Source organism: Propithecus coquereli, unplaced genomic scaffold (assembly GCF_000956105.1).
Source record: "Propithecus coquereli isolate 6110/MARCELLA unplaced genomic scaffold, Pcoq_1.0 Scaffold23, whole genome shotgun sequence".
Taxonomy (NCBI): Eukaryota; Metazoa; Chordata; class Mammalia; order Primates; family Indriidae; genus Propithecus; species Propithecus coquereli.
This window is the reverse complement of record NW_012147841.1, coordinates 2619688-2645848: the sequence shown is the minus strand read 5'-3', so window position 1 is coordinate 2645848 and position 26161 is coordinate 2619688. Positions and strand designations below refer to the sequence as shown.

The window sequence follows — 26161 nt, the reverse complement described above, 5'->3', positions numbered from 1 at the left end:
TCAATTTCAACTTTCCATCAAAATAACAAGAAAACGCTAAATGTATAATGTTGTGTCAGACCAATACGAAAATTTTTCTGACATCTAAGATTAAGGAACCCAGTTTTCCCTAAATGCAGTTGCTTTTACTGGTGGTAAATTAGTATTGGTGTGGTTTAATTTAACTCAATGGAATTCTGAATCCACTAAAACATAGGGGTGTCAGAATCCCAGTTTCAGCATCACACATATCAAGGTAGGAGTCTTCCCTTGGTTCTTGGCGTGCTGTTAGCCAAAGAATGATCAGACACACCAAAGTGTCAAGTCCAGACCGTTATCCCGGTCCCTGGACTCCTTTCTTGGAAAAATTACCAGCGAGGTCAGTACCACAGAGTAACCTGAGGCCGGAAACAGTTTCACAAGAGCAGCTCTTTACCATAGAATAAAACAGGTCTGTCTCCCAGAGTAGAGAGAGACAGACCAACTGACTTACTGACTTACTCACTTCCTTACTTTCTCTTCCTTCTCAGATTGACTCCTTTTATTAGCCAAGTCTGGGGGGCAAGCTCTTGGGAGGTGTGAGGTGTTATCAAATAATCAACAGGTGTCCTCAAAATTCCATTTGTGTTTATGAGCTCCCTCTCCAAGAGACCACTTTGGGGGTAAACTAAAATGCAGAATCAAGCTAATGCCATATTAATTACTCTTAGGTTACTCTAGGTCACGTTCTAAATCTCATTATGCCTGGGCTGGAGAATTTCTAGATTGATAAAGCATTCCCTCCTTCTCCAGGTGTAGCATTTGCCTAAAATAGAATTAACGGTGGGGCATCACCAAAATGGAGTGCCTGCCCTTATCCTTCTTCCCAGGTGGAGCAATTGCTTGAGACAGCAGTAAATCAGGGAACCCTTCTCCCAGGAAGAGCCAGAGATCCTATCTACCTAACAGTGGGGACCTCAAAAAAAGCCCCTGTTACCCAGCTTACTGAGTGTGATATGTTCAATGGCAGACCCAGAAAGAGCTGCCTCAGACCAAATTTATGGAGATGATAGATTTTGTTACCTGCATCATTTTTCTTGAAGAGGCTATTTTTTGAGATCAAGTGTATTAAGTGAGATTCAACAAAAGAGAAGACTTAAGAATGCTTTGAAGATTTTCAAATAAAAGCTCTTAGCTTCTTAATAGATATCTAATCAGTGTCTGTGACGTGATTATATCATTTTACGGGAACATTTTCCCTAAAATATTCTGTTTTGTATTTTATAGTGTTGTGCAAAACCCTTTGTTAATACATACCTCCTGAAATTTACTGTCACATTTAGTAGAATAAAATAGTCATCTTATACCAAGCTGATGTGTATTTTGCTTATAAGCTCAATCATTTCAGGAATTTCTATATCTTATATGGTTCTGCAATAAAGCTTGTTTATTTATTATAATCTATACTTGTTTTCATTTTTATTGTAAGCCATTTTATTTTTAAAATACTATCCTTATAAGAAATGACATGCTTGGGTGATTTAATATTTTAAGTCTATAAAAGGGTCTCTTAACTTGGGATGTCTGTGCATGGAGAGGTCTATATTTGTACTTCAGGGCAGCTGTGATCTCCCTGCAACTGCATATAGAATTGTGTATGTCTTTATATACTTTTCTGCAGAGAGTTTTCACCTGGTTATAAGAAAGACTGAGAAAGATTATTCTTACATGGACTTAATTTTATTCTTTGCCTTATTTCATTCTTTTGGTCTTAGCAAAGACCACACCATTGACACAGTTGCCAGCCTTTCATAATCAACTCTGTCTGCCATAGTTCACTCCAGTACTGTTCCCTCAGGGGACATTTGCAGACTATGCCCCAGAAATGCTGGCTTAGACTTGCCTGTGTTTAGCAGCCTGCATACTGGATCACAGTTTCCATCTCTGCCCACTCCTTTGGCAGCTCTCTGCGTCATGGCCTGCTCTCACCTGGATCTAGACAACTATTCTGTTTTGCCACAGGTTAAAGAAAAAAAAAAATAGGAACTTTTCTATGCCAGCTTTAAGTTTTACAAAGTTTGGCTACATTTACTATTTTTTTAATAAATAAGTATATTTTGTACTTATCTTTTAAACTCCTCGAGGTCTTTAGAAGAAAATTTAATAGAAGAAATCTGAGAAGGAAGCAGGTAGAAAAAAAATCCTGTTAGGAAAAAAAAAAACATATCTATAGTATATTCTACAGAGGAAAACACCCTACTACACGTATAGGCATTCCTGTCCTTCCGCAACACAGAGGTGAGGTTATGAATTCTATCCAGGCACCCGGCTGGAGGCGATGGGCTGGAGTTAGCCTTCTCAACTAATGCCCTTTTCCCAAAAGCATGTGTGGTACAGATGTATTGCTTACTTCTTCGGCATTCATTCCTCCTTTGTCTGGTAACACATCTTCACAATGAGAAACATTCTTTTCCTACTTTCCATTCTCATCGTTTTGTTAGGTAGATAGTTAGGATCTCCAGCTCTTGGAATGAGGGTTCCCTGCTTTGGTGCTGTCTTGAGCCATTGCTCCACCTGGGAAGAAGCATAAGGGCAGGCATTCCATTTGGTGTTGCCCCATCCTATCCTGTGCAACTGCTATACCTGGGGAAGGAGGGAATGCTTTATCAATCTGGGAATTCCTCAGCCCAGATGTGACAGTGCAAATGAAGTGCAAGTGCAGTTCTTTTGCAGAGTTTGTTTTCTTCCCAAGTCTCCCTATTCACAACTCAAAGACTTAGTCATACAGATTTAATTTTTGTACAATCACTTTTCTTCCTCCAAGAGTAGCCTCTCCGTAACACCTGAATTTTTATGGTGCTCTTTTTAATTCTCTAAGACTTCCATTTCTATATGAATCCTTTAATTCTGCCTTGAATAATAACACTGCTGCTGATTTTGAAATACTTTTCTTTGATGTTTTGCAGACAAAAGGGCTTAGTAGCAATTTGGTAAAACCACTGCAGCTTTTCTATACAGTAAAAACTGTTTTCTGGCTTGCTGCATCCTGAAGTAATGCTGAAGGTGATAGCCCCTCTTTCCTGCTGAACACACCTTCTTGGACACACAGCCATCTGAAGGAAGGACTGAATTCGTAGGGTGGTACATTTCTGTGTTTGCAGTTTTCTTGTGAACATTTTATGAACAATTTTTTGAATTGGTACTGAAGCCCTACTTTGAGAATGATACTGTGCTTCCTGTGTTTAATGGTTTTATGAAGGTGCCACAGCAACAATCGGTTTTAGAAGTAGAAATTTTAGGAATTTAGAAATTTTAGAAATAGTTCTGAATACTGACGAATCTTCCAGCAGCTTCTCCACACTCACCAGGTTGTCACAGCTTTGCGCCTCCGCCAGGACCTCCTTTCCCCATTCCCAGGAGGCTTCTGTGGAAAGGGGAATCCCAGATTTAGGCTGACGACTTTCCCTGCCTGTGAAGATTGTGGGAGCAAATTCACCCTTTTTTCTTTTCCACAACCAACAGCCTAGGAAAAAGGAAACAAATCCCACAAACTTGCAAATCCAAAACGGGAGGAAGCATTGGCACCCATATTTGGACCAAAGGCCAAAGCGTCCACCAAAGGAAGGGATCTCCAGTGCCACCTCTGTCAACAGGAAGTGCACTGGGCTAAGAACTGCCCCAAGAAGAATAGGCCACCCTGGGCCCCTTGTCATCAGTGCCATCAAATGGGTCACTGGGCCACACTCTGCCTTATGGAATCATCCCAGGAGGGGAATCAATTCCCAGACTGCATCACGGTATAACAATGAAGGAGCCCGCCCCCGTCAGCTCCCTGGCAGATAACTACTACTGGACTGGAGCCGAGGGTAACCTTTCTGGAGGCAGGTAGGTCAGTAAATTTTCTTTTTGATACTGGGGCTGCCTACACTGTCCTCCTCACTTACTCTGGAAAACTAAGTACTCAGTTCTGTATGGTTACTAGAGTCTCTGGGGTCCCTACCAAACAATTCTTTACTCTCCCTTTGCTTTGTTTGTGGGAGGATGTGAACATTGAACATTCATTTCTAGTAATTCCTGCTTGTCCTGTCAACCTGCCAGGAAGCAACTTGCTTTTTAAATTGAGAGAGTGGGTTTCTTTCTAAGCTCAGGAGGAACCCAGCCTCATAGATCTCTTAACAGATTCAAAGGTCTCAAGACAAAGTCAACAAGATGGGAGGAAGATATTCCTTCAGTAGTCTGGGACATTAGTTCCCCTGGGCGAGCCAAAATGGCCCAGCCAGTTATGGTCCATCTCAGACCACAGCAGGGATATCCCCATGTTAAATAGTATCCTTTGAGACCTGGGGCTCAGGCAGGCCTTTGAGGCCCTTATAAGAAAATTTCTAGTTTAGTTCTACTTATACCTACTTGCTCTCCTTGTAACACTCCTATTTTACCTGTCTAGAAAAAGGACGGTACTTACTGATCGCTGTAAGACATAAGGGCAGTCAATCAGGAGGTGGTGCCTCTATGCCCTGTGGTGCCCAACCCTTACACATTACTCATCAGTCATCAGGCCAGGTGGAGCAACTTAACATGCTCACTCTCTGCAAGATGACCCAAGAGACCAGACTTAGTTGGTAACAAGTTCTCCCAGTTGATCTTTAGTGTTTACACATTGCAGCAAAAGCCTTCCCTGCCCCCTTTTTTTGAGTGCTTTTGAAATACAGTATAGCTGACCTTTTTCTTTGATCACTTCGGATTTTGACTTTCAGGAAATGGCTGGACACCAACACATGCTTCACATAGCTCAGATCTTGCAGACATTACAAGAACACAAACTACAGCCTAGAGACATTACTTCCCCTAGTCCTCTCTGTCAGCCAGCGGATTTAATGCTCGTCGAACACTGTAAGGATGGTATGGAAAGGTCCTTCTCCAGTCTTACTTTCTACCCCAACTGCTATTCAGGGTTCCAGGGATACCTAACTGGATCCATCATTCTTGGGTGAAGCCATGGAAGGACCAAAATGAAACTCATCTGGCCCCTGCAGTTGAGGATTCCAACATCAAAGACAAATAGTTGTGTATTCCCTTGGAGGGTCTTTGGTACCTGTTCAAGTGGACTCCTCCTGCTGTGGCTCCTTCAGATAATTAGTACAAACTGTTTACCCATGGGCAAGACACATTTTGTCCTGGCAAACCAAACTGCATATACCTTAAGGCTTAAGAAAACCTGCTGGATATTCTTGTCCATTAAGTCATGGGGCTTTCCCCAGCTAATGATGTGGGAAATGCGGGGAAATCTTTCTGTTACTATTGAGCCACTTTGCATTGTCTCACATATTTGAGGCACCCACACCCACACTCGGATGGTTACAAAAATTGAACAGATCTGGCCTTTTCTCAAGCCCTCACAACCTGTACCCTCTGGCACCATATTCACTTACCTTAGTAATGTGGCCCGGGACACTTTTCCTATGTGCATTACTCATACTTACAGACAGGGCCCCAATGTGAGGACTCTGCCCATTTCTCAATGCATACATGATTTTGTGATCTCCCAACCGCCCATGAGAAATACTAGTCAGACTCTTGATTTTTGTAAACTTTGGGTCACCTGTCAGGACCCTGACTTTACTTTTCTTGATCCAAAAAATTACATCTTGACTTAATTTCCCCAGCCTTCAATGCTTTGGACTGCCCTTCTTTCCCTCATGAGTCAGTTTTTTGGAGATGTACATAACAGGTTAATCCCTGGTGAGCCCGACTAAGGAAACCTCCCATCCCACCCTTTGGTTCACGACCAAAGCAGTATTGCATTTCAGCCAGGGGTGGGGCTCTCTAATCTTGGAAGATACAATTCTTCATTTGCCAACCGCTTAATCTGTCCCTTATTGGAGCCACCTTAGCAGCCCAGGGAGCTGAATGGCATAGCACCAATTTCCAGAGAAGAAGACTACTTGCCACTGGTAAATCAACTACTATCCTATTAGCCAAAATGGAGTTCACCACCCAATTTCCCCTGGAGCAGGGGATATATTGGATGTGCAGCACCTGAGCATACTGGGTGCTACCCCTTTACTAGAGAGGCCGCTGATCCCTGGGCCTAGCATATCCAGATATTCAAATTGCCCAGAATTCATCCATCCTGCCTTTCCTGTTACACAGGTGGGGCCATTTACAGCTTAAGCATGTTAGGATTTAGAAAATGACCTAGAGTAACCTAAGGGTAATTATGCCATTAGCTTGAACCTGCATTGTGGTTCACCCCCCCAGGTGGAGCTCGTATATGCAGATGGAATTTTGAGTACACCTGTTGATCATTTGCTAACATCCCATGCTTCCCCGAGAGCCCACCCCCAGACTGGGCTAATAAAAGGAAACCATCTGAGAATTCAGAGAGTGAGTGAGAGAGGCAGACCTGTTTTGTTCTACAATAATGAGCTGCTAGAGTGAAACTGCTTCCTGCCTGTGGTTACTCCCTCATATTGGTCCTGCTGGTGATTTTTTTCCCAAGATAATAGTCTGGACTTGACACTTTGTGTCTGGTCATTCTTTGGCCAATAACACACCAAGAACTGAGGGCAGACTGCCCACCCTAACAATTTGACCGAGGTTGACCCTAAGCTTAGTTCCCAGAACACAAGCCCATTAGTGTTCTCATATTTCTGGTCACATCGTGACCCAATTTAGGACAAACAGAAGCACATCTGGGACTTTTGTTTAACAACTAGAAGAGAGAAGCTCTTTACTGAAGTTCTTTTCTACTCTGACTCCCTACCACCACCTCTGCACCAGGAACTGCTGATATAGAATGGGATGAACTCAAAAACTCAGGTGAGCATTGGTTTATTCAATGTATTGAGTCACAATGTTGACTCTGTCCTAAACAAATATTTCTCAGACAATAATTTTAATAATATACTCATCAGTGAAGTTATTGTAGCCAAATAGAAAATGTGGTAGTGTTGCACAAATCTTGAACCTGGGTGAAAAACCGATCTGAGAATAACACCAGTATATGGATCAGAACAGGACTGAGTGGGAGAGAAATAAAACAGGGTCCTGATGCTGTCTTTTGAGCCTCTGTGTCAAATTGCACCTGAAGTTAACTTTACTCATGCATTATGCAGTTAAGTCAACCATGCATTTCCTGTTTTTCTTAAGCCAATTTGATGGGAGTCTGTCACATACTGTAGTTGGAGCCCAGCTGATGTAAGAAGGCTAGATTTAAGTCAAAGAGTGAGTTTGGAGATACCTGCATCTCTGAAGCCTCCCCCTCACATTCCACTGTCTTTTGGAATTCTTGTCCTGAAAGCACGCAGGGCTTTCAGTTCCCCTTGACTATCTAGATTCCCCCATACTGATGACCTCATAGTCCTACTATGTTAGGTGATGCCGAAGTATCCAGGCCTTACTTGAGCCACTTGCCCATAACATAATTTGTCCCAATACCTTTATCTCCATGCTGATGGAGATAATTGCTGATGAGGTCATGTGACCCATTGACTTATGCTACAGGATTATTAGTAGACATAATATTAATATAGTCTCTTACTCCAAAAACATTAACCTTTTAAAAAGGAAGCCTAGTGTCTTAATACAAAATTTGTGAACTTTTTATTCCCTGGGATAAATACACAATAGAAAACCTTATTGAATTAGAAAGTGTTATTTTCATTGGTCTACTTACATAACTGCTAATGTGACTGAGATCTTTGAGGCATCTGTCCTTACTTTATTTGTCTCGTATACTCAATGTCTGGTATTTCCCAGAAACTAATAAATACCATTTGAACTACACTTATATATCTCATTTTTAGATATTAAAGTGAATTACTGTTTTTCAATGACATTTGAAAATCTAGCAAGATTTTGGAGATTTTTATCCAATGTGGGCAGAGTTGGAGTCAGAAAGTTTCTAACTGTGGTACAATTACACAGTCACTACTTTATCCTGTTCTCAGAACTGATATTGGTTCGTGGTGGAAACCAAGGCAGAAACATGGAAAAAACGACATGTTTGTCTTCTGAGAACAGACGTAAGCAATGCTCCAGGTGTCCTTGCATGAACAGTGCCCCTTGTAGAATCGGAGTGAACACTCATGGGTTGTTTATTCTATATTATTTCCACGTAAATAAAACTGACCCTCTTGTCTATTGATAAGCAAAGAGATCAAGATATGAGTTAGTGAGGGAGATGAAATGACAACAATCCAAATTATTTCTGTTTAAATGCCTCTTCCTAAGACTGAAGCATCCTAAAATTGATAAGAACTCTTCACTACATTTCTTCCTTGATAGTAAATTTATTCTTGGAACATTAGGGTATTTTCTGCAATCACTTTCCTTAAATATGTTGCATATTTGAATTCTCAGGTTGTGAACCTTCAAAAATGTTTCCCCACTGAGTTGCTCTCTGGATAACCACTTAGTCTTTTCTATTTTCAAGACTGTAATTGTTTTTCAGTAAGATTGGTCAAATTGAAGTGATTTCAGTTTGCTAAATTACTGTGGTTGATTGGCTCCTTGTTTGGGATAACTTCTCATTCCTATGGAAACAATAGGCTCTTATTAGGGTCCTTGTTCAAGCTCTCAGTTACCCTGCAGGAAAACTTCAAACAACGTTTCTCTAGATAACCAATCGGTGGGATTTCACTGTTACATCCTACCAGGAAATGAGCTGATGTATCCTGTCTTTTTCATTTAACCAGTTTATGAAATATTTACAAGGATCAAATAAATTAACTTCTCCTGAAAATTCCGAAGCTATCTTAAGAAATAAAAGAAGACATTGTTAAATCATTATCAAGCCCATCACAATATACATGGCTTTGTGTCAGACATTTTTCAGAACAGATTAATAATAGTTTATTATAATTTATAAACTTAAAACCTTACTAGGAAGATAGCCATCTGTTTTTTTGAAAGTGATATTTATTTTCCATCAAGCTTATTTCCATTTTTCTTAAGAGCCTGTGGAAGAACAGCTTAAGACCACTCAGTGGTTGTTCCTACTTATTCAGTGGCCTGAGCAGTTGGAGCAGCAGACCAGGCTTCTGTGGCAGGCAGTGCTCCAGTTTTCAGTGGGGGACTGCTGAATAGGTCCAGAGGGTATCTGCACACCTCAGACCAGTCTGCAACTTTAGGTTGAGTAGCAGTGCACCTGGGAGCTGGAGCAGTTCATTCACCCTGAGATTCCTCCTTAGTCACAACTTTTTCAGCAGTGGTTCACTCTTCCTTTTAAATCTCTTCAAGATCTCTGTAGATGCAGAGATCAGGAATGGTCTCCCATGGGTGCTCATGGGAGATGGTTCCATACATGCACAGAACTTCCGGGGCCTGGATGCGCCACGTCAGACCCACGGAGTGAGCTCCCTTGCATGGGATAACAGCGTTCACATAACGCAGAGGAGAATCTACGTTACACATAGCGATGGTAGGCAGGTTAACATAAGACACCTCTGTGAGAGGCTGGTGGTCAGCCCTAGGATCAGTAACCACCAGGAGATGTGGCCCTTGGAAGGCATCCTGGATCTGGTTAGTGAAAGTCCCAGGAGTGAAGTGACCAGCAATAGGAATGGTTCCAGTGGCAGCAGAAAACTTCAACATAACCCACTGGCCAATATCCCTGGAGGTTATGACACTGACATTAGCTAGGTTTCAATGGCAACAATGGCACAGGCAGCCAGCAGAAGCTTCTCCCAGGTCCTCTTCAGAATTATGACATAGGTGCCACCACTTTTCCATTTGTATATGCCCTGTTCCATTTAGGAGTCAAGGCTGGTACCGCTGAAAGAGGTTCCTGCTGCAAGGAGTTTGAGGACAACCTCTTTCATTTGCAGGACCTCAGGGGCTCTGGAAATTATGGGTTTCCCTTTATGTCACACTGAGATCTGTAACAATGTTGTATGGACCCCTCTCTTGGTAACACAGAAAGCAGACATCTACTTTTAACATAAGGCATATGTCCTGTTTTGTTCCTCTCAGTATCTTGGGCTATTCATGCTTTTGAAAATGTTGATCCTTCTTCATGTTCAGTCTATTTTAAAATTTAAATGTTCCTCCATAGGAAAAGAAAGAAATTCCATCTATTTCCATACTCAATTTTTTCTATTTGTTATTATTTTATTTTATTTTTATTTTACATTTTAATTTTTAAAATATTAAGAAGGTGTTTTTGTTGCATGGATGGATTATATAATGCTGAAGTCAGGGCTTTTAGTGTGTCTATCACCAATAGGTGTCTATACCCAATAGGTATGTTTTTATTTATTATCCTCCTCCCACCCACCCCACTCTTTTTTGCCAATAGCTTTACACCACTGTATGACTGTGTATACTCATCATTTAATTTCTACTTATTAGTGAGAACATGTGGTATTTGTTTTTCTATTCCTGAAATACTTTGCTTAGGATAATGTTCTCCATTTCCATTCAAGTTGCTGCAAAAGGCATTATGTCATTCCCTTTTATGGTTGAGTAGTACTCCATGGTGTGTGTGTGTGTGTATCACATTTTATTCATCCACTCATCATCAGTTGATGGGCACTAAGCTTGATTCCATATTTTTGCAATTGTGAATTGTGCTGCAATAAATATTTGGGTACAGGTGTCTTTTTGATATAATGACTTATCCTTTGGGTAGGTACTCAGTAGCTGGATTGCTGGATGGAATGGTAGGTCTTTTAGTCCTTTGAGGCCTCTCCATACTGTTTTCCAAAATGGTTTTACAATTTATAGTCCCACAACAATGTAGAAGCATTCCTTTTTCACCACATCCACACTAATATCTATTGTTTTTTTATTTTTTAATAATCTCCATTCTGATAGGGATAAGATGGTATCTCATTGTGGTTTTAATTTGCATTTCCCTGATGATTAGTGATGTTGAACACTTTTCTATGTGTTTGTCAGTTATTTTTTCTTTTGAAAAGACTCTGTTCATGTCTTTTGCTGATTTTTAATGCAGTTATTTGTTTTGTTCTTTGCTGATTTGTTTCAGTTCTTTGTATATTATGAATATTAGTCCTTTGTCAGATGTACAGTTTGCAAATATTTTGTCCCATTCTGTAGGTTGTCTATTTACTCTGCTGCTAATTTCCCTTGTTGTATAGAAACTTTCAAATTTAATTAAGTCCCATTTATTTATTTTTGTTGCTGCTGTATTTTCCATTTGGGTTTTAGTTAGAAATTTTTTGCCTAGACCAATGTCTACAAGAGTTTTTTGTACATTTTCTTCTAGAATTTTGATGGTTTCAGGTCTTATATTTAAGCCTTTATCCACCTTGAATTAATTTTTGTATACGGTGAGAGACAGGGGTCCTGTTTCATTGTTTTGCATGTAGCTCTCCAGTTTTCCCAACACCATTTATTGAATAGAGCATAACTTTCCCCAGTGTATGTTTTTGTCTGATTTGTCAAAGATCAATTGGTTATAACTTTATGGTTTTATTTCTGGGTTCTCTACTTTGTTCTATTGGTCTGTGTCTATACTTTTATACCATGCTGTTTTTGTTACTATAGCTTTATAGTATAATTTGAAGACAGGTAATGTGATGGTTTTTCGTTTGTTCTTTTTGCATAAAATTGCTTTGGCAATTTGGGCTCCTTTTTGGTTCCATATGAAGTTTAAGATTAATTTGTCTATATCGTGAAAAATGACATTGTTATTTCCAAGATTGTTTCTTCTACTTGGTCTAGTCTGTTGTTAAAAGTTTTCTGCTGGCCGGGCATGGTGGCTCACGCCTGTAATCCTAGCTCTCTGGGAGGCCGAGGCGGGCGGATTGTTTGAGCTCAGGAGTTCGAGACCAGCCTGAGCAAGAGTGAGACCCCATCTCTACTAAAATTAGAAAGAAATTAATTGGACAACTAAAAATATATAGAAAAAATTAGCCGGGCATGGTGGCGCATGCCTGTAGTCCCAGCTACTCGGGAAGCTGAGGCAGGAGGATCGCTTGAGCCCAGGAGTTTGAGGTTGCTGTGAGCTAGGCTGACGCCATGGCATTCTAGCCTGGGCAACACAGTGAGACTCTGTGTCAAAAAAAAAAAAAAAGTTTTCTGCTATATTTTGAAATTCTCTAAATTACTCTTTCATTTCCTTAAGTTCTGTTATATCTTTTCTTATATTATCTATCTTTTTAGAGAATTTTTAATTCATTTATTGATTTTTTTTGTTTGTTTTTTGTGTTGGTTTTCAACTTTCTCATCAATCCCATTCATCTTATTTGCCATCCATATTCTGAATAGCTGACATTTCCACAATTTCCCTTAGGTTAGGGTTTGTTACTGGAGACCTATTATGACCCTCTGGGGATGTTGAAACTGCTTATTTTTTCATGTTTCCAAAGCTCTTATGCTGGTTCCTTCTTATCTCAAACCTCTTTCAACTCAAGACAGATAAATACTATTAACCTGTGTTAAAATACAAGTGTTGATGATGTACCCCCAATTAGTACTTTTCCTTGCTGAATAATCACCAGTATCCTACAGAGTAGGTAAATTGGCTACAATGAAATAATTAATTCGAAGTTGGTCCTGAAATTTTCTGTTTTCCGAAATGCTTTTTGAGTTGAAGGCATTGACATCTGTTCTAATTGATTCTATACAATAGGGTAACTTTTATATTTAGATTAATTCATATTAATTTTAACTCCTTTTAATAAAATGATATTGTCTTATTTTTCTACCAGTTATCATGTTGGAGCTCCAAAATTAGTATTCAGAAATTCGTTTATTCTGTACTTGATGAGTATTTTTATTGCCACTTGATAAATATTTTATGACTTAATAAAGTACAAATAATAATGTTACAAAGAAAATGCATGCTTAAACAAATGAAAACAAGAAAATTTTAGATGTTGGAAAATTTTCATACAGTAATTAATAAAATTTTTCCCTTTTTCTTCTTGAAAGTAATCCTGTCAAATGTTTTATAGTTCCTTAATTTTGATTCTGTTATAAATTTATATATCTGCCTCTTACTGATGTCAAATAGAAAAAAAAGAATTTTCTGAATCTTTTAAACATTTTTTCCCAGAGAAAATAATACCAATGCAGTGTTAAGATAAATGAGTCTGTGAATAGTTCCATGTCTGTAGTACTATGATAATGTGGAGCCCAAGTCTCTTGCCAAAGTTTGCTGCTGCTATTGTATGGTAGAAGCAAATGAAAATCATTTTCTTTAAATATATTCAAGCTACAGTCATTTAAAAAATGGAATTAGTTTTTTAGCTTACAGCCAATATCCACTTCATTTTAACTAGGAAAGAAAGAAAGAGAGAGAGAGAGAGAGAGAGAGAGAGAGAGAGAGAGAGAGAGAGAGAAAGAAACAAACAATTTAGGTATGTTTCAAAGCCCATAAAAAGAAACATTTATTTTTCCTAAGAACTTATTACCTTAACCATCATGAAAAAAAATTGCAATGATTTTTCTATGAGTGCACAAAAGAAAGGATACTTTTCTCTTTGTAGTAGTGATTGGTGATTCTTGTTAATTCTTAAATTTGCTTAGGAAGTATGGCTTTCTTTAAATGTTAGCATTCCTATGCATTTGATATTGTATAGATAAGTGAAACCTTTATGTATCATGTATAAGAGAATTTTTTCATTTTAAAATTTCACAAAGACAAGGAATATTTTACTATTCTGTTTTAGAAGATAAAATGTAGGGGCTATTTATTGTGTTATATTAGGAATACAGTCTATGTTGGAGAAAAATAATGCCAATACATCAAAATGAAAGCTGTATTTGGTTTTCACTTTGTCTTATGCCTTTTTCTCATTGTTATAATCTCTATTAGTCTAGGTTTTCTAATGTTTCAAATATGTCCAATTTAATGGTTTTACTCCTTATGAAAATAATTAGCCTGTGACACTATTAATTCCTGTGAATAATATGGTCAGATAATTATAAATGCCTGTTAATATGTTGAAGGAGATTTTGGAAGTAATTGGAATTCAAAGTGTAGAAATATGTCTTTCTGAAAATTTTCATGGTATTGGATAACAATGGTTTCTTCCTATTTTTCTAATATCTGCCAAAAATATGAGGAAACAGTAGTACCATATTTACTGAAGTGTGAATCCTTTGAGTCTACCATTTCTATGGCCCATGATGGTGAATTAAACATACAATTAGATAGAAAAAATAAGCCCCAATGTTCAATAGCAGAGAAGGATGACTACAGTTAGCAACAATGTATTGTATTAATATTCCAAAGTAGCTAGAATACAGGACTCAAAGTGTTACCAAAACATAGAAATAATAAATACTCAAGATGATGGATATGTGAAATATCCTGACTTGATAATTATACATTTTATGCATGTAATAAATAGCGACATATATCACATAAATATGTAAAATATCTTGTATCAATAAAAAAAGAGTACAATTCAACAAGAAGGCATAATAATTCTAAATATATATGCACCTAACTCAGGTGCACCCAGATTCATAAAGCAAATCCTATTTGATCTAAATCAGTAAGAAAAAGTCAAACAACACCATTAAAATGTGGGCAAAGGACATGAACAGAAACTTTTCAAAAGAAGACAGATTAATGGCCAAGAAACATATGAAAAAATGCTCAACATCTCTAATCATCAGGGAATTTCAAATCAAAATAACAATGAGATATCACTTAACTCCAGTGAGAATGGCTTTTATCAAAAAGTCCCGAAACAGAAAATGTTGACATGGATGTGGAGAGATAGGAACACTCATACACTGCTGGTGGGACTGCAAACTAGTGCAACCTCTGTGTAAAGCAATATGGAGATACCTTAAAGAGATACAAGTGGAATTACCATTTGATCTAGCAAACCCATTACTGGGTATCCACCCAAAGGAAAAACAGACATTCTATAGAATGTTTATAGCAGCACATTCACACTTGCAGAGATGTAGAAACAACTCAAGTTTCCATCAATGCATTAGTGGATTAATAAAATGTGGTATATATATATACCATGGAGTTCTACTCAGCCACAAACTCAATGGTGATCTACCACCTCTTATGTTATCCTGGATAGAGCTGGATCCCATTCTATTAAGTGAAGTTATCACAAGAAGGGAAAAACAAGCACCACATGTACTCACCATCAAATTGGTATTAACTGATCAACACTTATGTGCACATTTAGTAGTAACATTCATGGGGTGTTGGGCAGATGGGAGGGAGCGGGGATGAGTATATTCACACCTAATGGGTGCGGTGTGGTATGGGCACATTGAAGTTCTGAGTTGGGTGGGGCAAAGGTAATACATGTAACCTAAACATTTGTATCCCTGTAATATGCTCAAATAAAAAAAAAAGAAAAAAGAAAAATGAATAATATGAAGAAGAAAAAAATTAAAAAAAATAAAGAGTAGAATGTTATAAATAGTGGGGACTTTGATTTTATAAAATTGTTTAATATATAATTAGGTGGTTCCAATGATGTAATCCATGTGGTGGTTTGTTGCCCAGATAATCAAAGTTATAATGCAAACATGTGAGTGTGCCTTTTTCCTGTTTATCTAATCTCTAGAAGTTGTTTTACATAGACATAGAACTTGACCATACCTTTATTAGGGAATGCATCACTTTATCAAATGGCTGTATTTATTTTTGAAACACGAATATCTTTCTCATTATAATTTGTTTGTCTATATGATTTGTTTAGTGATGGATCACAGGTTTTCTAAAGTTGGCCATGTAGGTGTGGCTTCACATAGTTGGGTTGGTAGACGGTGTCTGCATATGTTAGTTTTCTGTTTATTCATTTTGTTATCAGTGTTGTTTCTGTTATTTTTACTCCCATCTACTGCTCCTTCTTTCTCAACCCAATATTGTCTCTTAGAGACAAAAGCCATATAGCACCTCTTTATTCCTTTATTGCCTGAAATAGTTTATATTCATTGCATGCTGTGTGACTAAGTGGACAAAAATGTTATCTTAGGACTTTACTAAAAAGTATATAGTATAGTATATAGTGTAGTGTAACCAAAGGGCAATTTAAAAAACAGACAGCTAGAATCAGGAGTATAGTCCCATTTCATATCATGGAACTAATCTACTAGGACCATAAAGAGAAGAAGCCAAGAAGTCAGTAATACTATAGCCATTGTTACCAAGTAAATTTACCAGGTTTAGAAATCCCAGAAAAGAAAAGCTCTTACGGATTTAAATTTTTGCCCATCAGGTAGTTTTGTGGAGGTGGCTCTTATACACAAAAATCAGATGGGAGCAAAGCGAGGGGAACGAGAAGAAGTTAGTTATTAGGGCTTTGCTACTTAACATGAGTATATACATTCAAGTTTTGAAAAGGACAAGATATTTAAATGTGTAGCATACATAAAAATTAAAGGGAAATATGCATAATGAAGGGCAGAGTTTGTTTCTAATTACACAAATTATATAGAAGCGTTGGCACATAATTTTGCGTAATTTAAAAGTTGATGAGGAAAATACCCATTAGGATACTTCATCAATTAATTGAATGGTGTGGGATTATTACCAAAGGCATATTCTTGATCTTTTTCATAATTCTAATTTTACATCATACCAATGACTTTTTTTCTAGTGATTTCTATAAATCGTGCTGTTAAAACCACGCTGAAGATTATCCAATACTTCTTTTCATTCTTGGCTTCTCTGTATTTCATGTCCTTTGACACTCAACAGCTATAATTAAAGTGAAGTTAGAGATTTCTTAGAGAAGAGGACTCTTCAGCTCACCATTGTTACCTGTCCTATTACTTACCTGTTATGAGTCTTAAAGGAGAGAAGAAATGGTGCCGTGACTTTTCAAGCTGTGAGAGCAACAACATTACCTATTTTTATTTTAGTTTGTTATATTTTTAAACACCACACTCAAAGAATATAACCTGATTATCGTGTGTGTAATATATATTTCAAATCATTTCATCAGATAGATGGGAAACGTGAAAAAAGGTGTTTCAAGGATAATCAAGAGCTGAAAAGTCAATGCTGCGCAATGCTACATGTTGGGAAATCAAATTTTGTCACCACGGTATCCATTAGGGTTTTTTCATTAGATGAAATGAAACTAACTATTATTAAAGCTGAAGTATTTTAAAAATATTGCACCTGATAGAGCATCAAACTGAAAGCATATCAAAAAAGTAGATCAATGAAAGGAGCCTTCCAATATGGTTCTGTATCACTCAATTAAAATTAATTACTTTAAATCTCAATTCATAAATGCATTGGGTCACTGACAATGTGAAATCATATTCATTTACTATTTTTTCAGTTGTTTAAAAATCTATAATTTGATGATAAGTACATTTTATTAATCCAGCCCTTCCTTGCTTTTATTTTCAAAAGATATTATGTAAGCTTAATATGATAGATTCACCTCAACCTAGTATTTAGATAAGTGTATAAATTGTGTGAGAAATGATACATTTCCTTTATTTGAGGAACTACATTGAAATGTCTTTTATTAATTTCAGGAGACTGAAGATAACTCATCAAATGTTAAAGTAAGGAAATAAAATAAAGCAATGTTCATTCATTAATTCAGCAGTTCTGCCCTCAATCCTTGTTTAAAGATGCACAAGACCACTCCCCTAATGAACAAAAATTAAAATATAGTTTGGTGTTAAGTCAGGAGCTGTGAAGGTTTTAAGATTTAACCCCACCTAGAAGTAAGGAGATACACACACACACACACACACCCCACACACATACACACACATAAAATTGACAGAAAACAAACACAAGGCCTTTGGATCGGAGAAAAAAAAAGATAGTTAATTACCAATTACTCATAGTAAAAGCAGCATTCAGAGTACTGTCTTGTATTGTTTTCCTGCGTACCAATCCAGTCAGGTTTATTTAGTGAGATCCAGATGGTATCTGTACATGAAGCAAATACATTACAAGAGAATAACCTAGAAATTAAAAAAAAAAAAAAACAACAAAAAAACCCAATTCTGATCTTATATGGGTTCTGGTGACCTGCCAGAGAAAGAGAACCTTGTCTTTACTCTGAAATATATGAATATAAGCAATTTCACTCGGGGGAGGAAAAGGAAGGGTCTTCATCTTTACAAACTTGGACCATCTCTGGGGAGGGAGCTGTATCTAAGATTTAGTATCCTATAATGTCTCCTTATACAAACATTCCTAGGTTGGCTATAAATACCTTTTCTTAGAGGACTCAAACTGAAGAAACATAAGATATTTCTGGAGAATTATCTTCATTTCCCAACAGTGGGTCTTGGTCTTGGGATTTTCTAAGTTCTGCAGCAGTGTGTCCTCCTCTTAGGTGATGCGTTCACTTTGGTTGGAGTCTGTGTCAGAGGGTCCCGACTGACTTGGAGATTAAATCCAGCTCTGTACTTGCTTCCCTTTCCAAATGTAAGGCCCTGAGGAGTTTCCAGAGCATTTTTTTCCTTCTTACTCATGTTACTCATTTTGTATCTGGCTCTTTTGTTAGAACTCAGATGTAGTAAAGATTATCTCCTTTTCTACGTTACTTGAAATTTCTTACCTTTAACTCCCTTCTTTTTAATTAACATGAAAGCTATACTTTGAATCCAAACTAAATTATTCATTTTTTATTCATTAGTTTGTTTTATTAGAAATCACTCAGTGCCAGATAGTATATAGCCGTCGAATGCACAGAGATAAATATGTTATCTTTGCCCTATAACCTCTGCCCTAAAGAGGTTATAGTCTAGTGTGGAAAGGCACACTTGCTACATAATTTCAATGTGTTAAAAGTATATGCTTGAAATCTGTAGAGGTTGAATAAAATGTGGCGGATTCAATTCTACCACATGAGTCAGAAAGGCTCCAAAGAGGAAATTAATCTCAAAACATAAAAGATACTGGCCATTTACAAAGGAGCTGAGGATGATGAAGAAAAGGGCATCCCAGGCAGAACAGCAGTGTGATCTGAAACATGGAGGCAAAGGCAAATGTGCTATTTCAAGACTCACGAATAATTGAATATGCTGGAAAGTAGGATTTGAAGAGAAATTAGAGAAGAAATACTAATACCTAGACATAGGTATATTATGAAGGTGTTAAGTACCATTCTAAGGAGTTTCTATTTTATTCTTATGGTCAATAGTTTTAAAACTTATTTTCTCAATAGAGAAAATCTTTCATCAATGGAAGTTGTCTTAGTTAAAATTTAAAGCTATTTCTATAGGTAACAAGATGGTTAAAGTGCTGGTGGTAGGGAAGGCCTCATATTAGGTGCATCCAATAAAGATTAATCAAAGAGCATGGAATGGATTGAGAGAATATAAATATAGAGAGAGAGATAATTGCAATATTTCAGGTAGGAAATGAGGAGAGCCTGGAATAAGGCAATGTTTGTAGAAATGGAAAATGTGGATGCAAAAAATATTAAGGACGAATAATTGGATATGAGGACACCAATTTGGGCATCGAGGAATTACATGTTTGTTTATGGTATTCACTGAGACAAGTTTGTTTCTGGTAAGACATTTCCTCATAATGATTGTGGCACATCTGTAAAATGGACATAATAATAGGATCTCTTTTAGAATTGGGGTCTATGTGATTAATATCTCTTACTGTTATGATGATGTTATTATATTTAAGTAGAAATCTACAGTTTGTAAGTGAATAACCAAACAATGTCTGGGACTGGGAAGAGAGATTTTGTCTGGCCATAAAGAATTAGGAATAATTTTCATATGGAAGACATAGCCTTTTCTGAATTTTTTAAACTGGATTTTATGGATTTTACTGATTTTTATTTTGTTTGATTTTTCTTTAATTTTTAACTTTTTTTTATTTTCTTTTTTTAGAGATGGTGTCTCACTATGTAGCGCAGGCTTGTCTCAAACTCCTGGGCTCAAGCTATCCTCCCACCTCTGCCTGCCAAAGTGCCAGGATTATAGCATTGAGCCACCATGTCTGGTCTGCTGCTTATTTTGAATTTCCATAAAAATTACTTCCCTAAGTCACTTATCTTAAATTATTTTGGAAGGAAATTCTTTGCTGGCAATGGTTATTGCTAACTCAGATGTTCCTTGAAGTATGACTTGAATAAATTGCACATTTAAGAAAAGAATTAAAAACATTTTGGGGTAGTTTGAGGGGCAGGAAGAGGGAAAGTGTTTTTTAATGAGTAGGGACATGGTGTGGTGCAAAGAGCTTAGAGCCAGCACAAACATGCCTAGGTTCCATCCCAGCTTAGTTGCTCACTGGCAAAGAATGGCTATGGCCATTGCTTTCTTTACTCTTTCTGGTGACTAAGTTTTCTCATCTGCAAAATTAAGTGGGTAGAGTGTATCATTTCTAAAGTTCTTTCCAACTGAATCTAAAAATCAGAGTAGGAGGACATAACTTCTTGTAAATTAAAGCTTGCAAGGGTAGTGGTTTGAGCATGAGTGGAATGACAAATGGGATGTCAGAATCTTTGCAGGATATGAGCTGATTGCAACATACCCAAGGAAGGATGTGGTGAGCACTTTGGCAGCAGCCACCTGACATCAGACACCAACGTTGAAATTGACACAAAGAAATTAAGTTTACAAGCTGCAGAACGTATCCAAAATTTGGGCTTTCATTCATTTGGGGGGAACAATTAAGGCCTGGCAGAATGGGTCTGTAGGATTTTCTGATATTTTCTCAAGACATACAAGCCTTAGAAACACCTTGTTCTTACTAAGTGTTTGTTTTTTTTTTTTTTGCCCCTTGAATTTGAGAATTATTAAGGTCATAGCAGGGAGGATTACCCTTATCAGTGTCTTTAAAGCTATGATTTGAGAAATAAAGAGAATAACTAGAATAAAAGTTTCTTTCACTTGATTTACTGAAAATTGAATGATGTATGTAACATTAGCCCTATGTTTTTGGAAAATGAAAACAAAACACTGGTAAAAAACCTTTCACTTTTACCTCTTCTGTTGTCTTTCTGTGGAAGATGCAGATTGAACTGACATCTCCCTCTTGAAAAGGTTGATTAAAGAAAACAGTTATGCTGTATATAAACAAACTACTCTGATATAAAGTCATGCTAATTTTTTTGACCTTTATAATGGAATCAGAATGATTTTGGTTTTAATTTGGAATCTTACCTTTGGTTCATTATGCACAAATTTAGCTCCTTGCCATTAGTTGTTTACCTTTAAATTCAAGATGTATATCAGAAAGGATTCCAGTCCCCAGCTTCAGAGAATCACATAGCACTTGACTTTAGGGAACACTTCAAAACAAACACATGGAGTTATTTTAATTTGGCATTTCCCTCAAAGAAATAGCAACTATTTTGAAAAGTTCATTGCATTCTACTGCTTAGGTGTTAATGTGGTCTCAGGAAAAGCATTCAGAAAATACAGAAAGCAATGAAACAGACTCTCTACTTCTCCTTTGGTCTGTCCAAGAGAACAGACTCTCCATGCATAAAGACCACCCTTGCAATATAATCACATGGCACCCAAGTTAATCGTGGCACCTCTCCTCATAATAATTCAGCCTAGCCTAGGGTCAGTAATTGAGTTAAGGGGAATGTTCAGGCTTTTGTTTGTTAGAATACTCATGGTCTCCTTCTTGGGCATAATTACACTGGGCAAAAAAAAGTCACATGAGGAAAACAGAAGGGAGGCTATTTCCTGGTTCTTACACCATTCTTTTGGAACTGGGGGTATAGTTTTAGTTAGTGGTAATTACCAGGAGATCAAACTTTGGAAGGGAGATTTTCACTCTTTTGAATAAGATGGCTTGTGAATATTTCTATTTCAAAACAAATTAAAAATGAAATATGAGTAAGTACATAAATGAAAGTCTTTCTTGCCCATTTTAAAATTTGGAACATGTAGAAATAAATAAAAATACCTTAAGCATATTTGCCATTATAGAGTATTTCTGAGACTTCTTCTGTGAACACTTATATTTTTTCACATAAACCCAAATTGTTTATTTAGCCTTAGTGCTTCTTTCAGTTAAAGTAACAAAAAAATTTCCCTATGCTATTTCAATACTTCTCAAACATGCTTTTTAATGATTATAAACATTACTAAATTCATGTAGAATAATTTATTTTGCTATTTATCAATGTTTACATAATTTATTTTAAGTTTTTCATTATTATAATGAACATTTATGCATTTTATATGCAAACAAAATGTTTCCATACTTACAATAGACTTCTAAAAGTAGAATTATTTAGTCAAAGGGTAGGACTTTATTTAGGATACCAGTAGTACATAAAAATTGTCCAGCTCATGGCTGGACCCTTTCTAGTACTAATAAGCAAGTTGTGGCATTTCATAGTTATTTTAAATTAACAATGAATTTATTAATTTATTTGTGTATTTATTAGCTATTCGTATTATCCTGCATGTGTCTGTGTGTTTATTTCATGTAATTTTTCCACTTTTTTATTATGGGTTTTAGTACTTTCTTACCAACTTATGTAAGCTTAACCTTTTTTAAGGTTTCATGTCTTAGGTTTGAGTTTGTTATCCATCTAGAATTGATTTTTGTAAGAGATGAGAGGTGGGGATCCAGTTTCAATCTTTTGCATGTAGCTATCCAGTTTTCCCAGCACCACTTATTGAAAAGGGATTCTTTCCCCAGTGTATATTTTTGTCTTCTTTGTCAAAGATTAGATGACAATATCCGGATGGTTTCACCTCTGGTTTCTCAGTCCTGTTCCAAAGGTCTATGTTTCTATTCTTGTGCCAATACCTTGATGTTTTAATTACTATAGCCTTGTAGTACATCTTGAAGTCTGGAACCAGAGAAGACATTGTATAGCCAAAGAACAAACTAGAATTCTCTTCTTGCATCTTTTTGTTATTTCATATTATTTCAAGACTTATTTTCCAAATTATTTCAAAATATATATGAATATTTGGTAAATTTCTGTCAATTTTAATGAAATTTGATTATTAAAAATGTGAATTTTCATATCTTTTTCTGGTGCCCTAACATCTGGAGGGAGTTCAAGGCAGCTTCCCTGATAGTTCAACCCCAAGAAAGAGCAGTGCTTTAAAAAAATCTGAGCTGTTGGTGTACATTCCTCCAATTTAAGGTTTTTAGTTTATTGAATAAAGCAGTTAATGACTTTTCTCCTTGATCATCTGGGCTTTGGGACTTATCTCTTTCGAATTTATTTTTCCTCTCTGAATTGCTTTTCTATCTTAGATCTCTATATAAACTAAGAAAGTGTTATGTTTCATTCCCCCATTAAGCAGGGTAGGGCAGAGGGAGCAGAGTAATGATCTAGGCCACTTTGATTTGTCAAGCCTGTGTAAAAGAATTCTTCATGTTCATGAGTGATTTGGCCAAGTTCACCAGGAGATGGCACTGGGGTTTGAGATCAAAGGATAAATGAGTAACATTTATTTTCTATTTGTTGTCCCTATTCTGTTTCCTGTATCAGCCTGTGACAACTAGTAGGCAATAAGTTATGGGTTCAGGGCATTAGAATCCCAACTAACTAGTTTTCTATCTCATCATAGTTAATTTTCAATGCAAGAAGACCATAAAACATGTAAGAAACTATACTTATGTAAGCATAAGATATTTTTAAATGTACCAAGATACTTATATTGATCATGATACTAGCATAAAGCAAGCATACAAATCATGTTCATCATTCAACTTATTCAGTGACTTTTTTATTGTCCCTGTAACAGATATACACTAGTGCTGATACTGCTGGAGCTGTTATTGCAACTGATGCTATATTTTTGCATACTTGTCATGTGCAGGGTACAGTTTCATGCAAATTATCTTACTTATGGTTTCATTCAACCATATGAGCACAGTCTTATTGTCTTCTTTTAAATATGAGAAAATGGAGGCTCAGAAACATTAAGCAATGTGCCTTATCTCACAGTGAGTAAGTGGCAGAATTAGAATTTGAAATCAGGATTTTCCAAGTCTAAAGATCAGTTGCTTAACTACAATACTGTATTTCTAGGTTCCAGAGAGAAAAAAGGACAATGATAAAAAAGTATTGTCCTCAAGAATGTTATAGTCTAGTAAAGAGAGACTTATATAATCAAATAAAGTCAGTAAATTGTTATGTATATTTGATTAGTCTTTTAGAGCATGGTAGTGACACTGAATGAGCTTCTAGGAATTGGAGTACCTGAGCACTTGAACAAAGGCTTATCTAATTCACTCCTTACTTGGTCATTGTCTAACTGTACAGCTGTGTCTTCTGCTATGTGGTAATAGATATGCATAATACGTAATGGTATATTAGGCTATTCAAAATTTCCGTAAGTTATTTTTATAAAACAAATCCCTGTATGAGCCAAAGATAATATGGTTAGGACAGAAAGGTCAAAAAATCTGAGCCATATTTAAAACATATGAGACAATTTCTCTTTTATTTTTATTGATTTCAGTTATCATGCAAAGGTTAATTTATTTATTTATTTTGAAATATAATTCTACTTTTTATTTTTACAATACAGTGTACAGTATGACATCTCAAAATAACAAACTGCAGATACAGGATATAAGTACAAAGGGGGATTAACAATAGATGTCAGAAAATTACTTTTATTAAATTTTCCAATAAGATGAACTTATCATTACAACACATTGAATTTATGCAGCATTTTGTCACCCAAGTGGCTTATACATACTTAATTCATCAGGCAACTAGGATTTTCAGGGTTTTGTTTTTTGCTTGTAGATAGGCATGTTTTGGTCCATCTTCCCTACACCAGACTGATAAATTGGGGCTAGCAAGATAGTAGTTGGCAAAGGGATTTACTTAGTCCAATAGATGTTACTCTTTGCTAGATAGTGTGCTTACACAGTGTAATTTTTTAGGATATTGATAAGAAAATAATTTTTCGAAGAAAATATTGAGACTTTCTTCAATTGCTCCACCTATGTCTGGGAAACTGAGTATTTTATGCACATTTATGTCAGTTGTGCTCTGGAAACTGCCCCAAATTGGACTCTGTGGTCATTTAGCATAAAGAGAAGAGGAAAATATTTCACCATGTCAAACTACTGGTAGTTCATGTTTGTCAAATGATTATCAAAGTATGGACCATTGATTTGTAAACTGAAATAGGTAAATGTTATGACATAAAAAATATACCTCAATAAAGCTATTGAAAATATGCAGGATCTTGCCTTGTGTTAACTTTGCTTTCTGTCTTGTGCTCAGGCTTGTTTGGCTGCCTGTTGGAATCCTGACTCTAGTCAAGTTTGTATATAGTTGTTTTGACTTTCTAAAAAGTAATGTAATATTACATGAAAGCAGAGATTAGTGCTTCAGAGTTTGGCCAAATGGTTGAAATTTATTGATTAACATCATCAATTGAGAAAATCAGACAATTCAGTTTTCTCTAGGGGACTAGACTTCAATCTGGATTTGTATAACATTTTTTTCAGTTAGCTTATTTCTATTCTTTTCCTCTTTAAACAAAGATACTTGAGCATTTGAAATAAACTTTAGATATTTATTAAATAAGCAGCTTTATCATAAACTCTAAACTGGTTCTTTGGGAGGAAACCCAAGGACCATGATATGTTGTTCTCACTCACTTAACACTTTGTCTCAAGTTAATGAATAAGGTTGTTTTTATGAAAACAAGATTTGGAACAATTTGTCTCACCAAAAATCTTACTAAAAATCATGCTTAAGATCAACTGCCTGAAAAGATTCTGAGAATCTTCAAAAACAATGTAGCCTGCTGTCTTTCCCTTTTGGCCCAGTAAGTGATAACAGTAACATTCTGGTAGTATATAATGCAATGTTTATTTACAGCTCTATAGTCTCTACCAGATATCTACATATTAATTATTTCTGAAGGTTAAATAACAATGTTTGATTGCTGAAGTGACTTATCCTAAACCCAGAAAAACTATATTTACTTTATATTTCATACTTTCAATATAATTTTCATGGAGAGAATCTCTGGAGAACAACTTCCCTGGCAAGAAAACAAGAGGGATGGAAAGACACAATCCAATTCATATCAAATAAAAATTAATGTGAGGCAAAAAAAAAAAAAATAAAGAACATGCAGCAACCAAAATACACTGGATATGTAAAGTAATTTTTGGAAAAAAATATCCTGAAAGAGATGTGTCTCCTTTTTTCAAAAATATTTTCTCTGTCTTTGATGCATGGTTGTGTGATTCAGTGACAGCCATACTTGAATTGCTGTCAAGCCGCCAGTAATTACTGGGTTACTAGGATTTTAGCATGCTCTTGGGAATAGAAAGGTCCAGTAGAAGACTCAG

At 36.4% G+C, this 26161-nt stretch overlaps 1 pseudogene; it reads right to left on the bottom strand.

The window, feature by feature from the left end:
• Positions 1 to 8931: 8931 nt before the first annotated feature.
• LOC105811159 lies at positions 8932 to 24135 on the bottom strand (annotated as a pseudogene).
• Positions 24136 to 26161: the final 2026 nt, after the last annotated feature.